The following is a 2,211-nucleotide window of genomic DNA, read 5'->3' on the forward strand; positions in this document are numbered from 1 at the left end:
ACGATGAGACGAGGTGATTACGCGGTTTGCCTGCATGTAGCTACTTTGATTACGGCCCTTCCTCTTTGTGACTCTACTTGGGCTAATTTTTCAAAGAAGCTAAGGGTCTATGGGCTTCCTGCATATACCACGGCTGACCTGGGAGGGGCCCCCTGGATTTGGGGGGCCCGGGGCGGCCGCCCCCTGCCCCCCCTCAGGACCGGCCCTGGATATAAAGATGGTGATATTAGAGTCATGCTAGTGGGTAGTTGTGGATTGTAGAAATACTTGTGTTGAAGTTTGTGATTCCCATAGCATGCACGTATGGTGAACCGTTATGTGATGAAGTCGGAGCATGATTTATTTATTGATTGTCTTCCCTATGAGTGGCATTCGGGGATGAGCGATGGTCTTTTCCTACCAATCTATCCCCCTAGGAGCATGCGCGTAGTACTTTGTTTTCAATAGCTAATATACTTTTGCAATAAGTATGTGAGTTCCTTATGACTAATGTTGAGTCCATGGATTATACGCACTCTCACCCTTCCATCATTGCTAGCCTCTTCGGTACCGTGCATTGCCCTTTCTCACCTTGAGAGTCGGTGCAAACTTCGCCGGGGCATCCAAATACCGTGATATGATGCGCTCTACCACACATAAGCCTCCTTATATCTTCCTCAAAAAAACCACCATACCTACCTATCATGGTATTTTCATAGCCATTCTGAGATATAGCGCCATGCAACTTCCATCATCATATACATGACTTGAGCATTTATTGTCATATTGCTTTGCATGATCGTAAGATAGTTAGCATGATATTTTCATGGCTTGTCCGTTTTTTGATTTCATTGCTACGCTGGATCATTGCACATCCTGGTACACCGCCGGAGGCATTCATATAGAGTCATATTTTGTTCTAGTATCGAGTTGTAATATTGAGTTGTAAGTAAATAAAAGTGTGAAGATCATCATTATTAGAACATTGTCCCATGTGAGGTTATCAAAATAAAAGTGTCCAGAGAAGCCCCCAAAGAGAGAGAGAGAGGCCAAAGAACCCTACAAAAAAAGAAAAACAAATGGAAAAATGGAAAAAATGAGAGAAAAGAGAGAAGGGACAATGTTACTATCCTTCTACCACACTTGTGCTTCAGAGTAGCACCATGTTCTTCATATAGAGAGCCTCTTGAGTTGTCACTTTCATATACTAGTGGGAATTTTCATTATAGAACTTGTCTTGTATATTCCAACGATGGGCTTCCTCAAATGCCCTAGGTCTTCATGAGCAAGCAAGTTGGATGCACACCCACTTGGTTTCAGTTTGAGCTTTCATACACTTATAGCTCTTAGTGCATCCGTTGCATGGCAATCCATACTCCTCGCATTGCCATCAATTGATGGGCATCTCCATAGCGCGTTGATTAGCCGCGTCGATGTGAGACTTTCTCCTTTTTGTCTTCTCCACACAACCTCCATCATCATATTCTATTTCACCTATAGTGCTATATCCATGGATCATGCTCATGTATTGCGTGAAAGTTGAAAAGGTTTGAGACAAAGTATGAAACAATTGTTTGGCTTGTCATCGGGGTTGTGCATGATTTGAATGCTTTGTGTGGTGAATATAGAGCATAGCCAGACCATATGATTATGTAGGGATAACTTTCTTTGGCCATGTTATTTTGAAAAGACATGATTGCTTTATTAGTATGCTTGAAGTATTATTGTCTTAATGTCAAATGATAGACTTTTTCTTTGAATCACTTGTGTCTTAATATTCATGCCATGATTACATGATCAAGATTATGCTAGGTAGCATTCCACATAAAAAATTGTTTTTTTATCATTTACCTACTCGAGGACGAGTAGGAATTAAGCTTGGGGATGCTGATACGTCTCCGTCGTATATATACTTTTTTTATTGTTCCATGCCAATATTATACAACTTTCATATACTTTTGGCAACTTTTAATACTATTTTTGGGACTAACTTATTGATCCAGTGCCCAGTGCTAGTTCCTGTTTGTTGCATGTTTTTTGTTTCATAGAAAATCCATATCAAACGGAGTCCAAACGGGATAAAAACTGATGGAGATTTTTTTTGGAATATATGTGATTTTTGGGAAGAAGAGTCAACGTGAGACGATGCCTGAGGGGGCCACGAGGCAGGGGGCATGCCCCAGGGGGTCAGGCGCGCCCTGGGCCCTCGTGGCCACCCCGTAAGGCGGTTGG

The sequence above is a fragment of the Triticum dicoccoides genome, chromosome 2A (genome assembly GCF_002162155.2).
Source record: "Triticum dicoccoides isolate Atlit2015 ecotype Zavitan chromosome 2A, WEW_v2.0, whole genome shotgun sequence".
NCBI classification, from domain to species: domain Eukaryota; kingdom Viridiplantae; phylum Streptophyta; class Magnoliopsida; order Poales; family Poaceae; genus Triticum; species Triticum dicoccoides.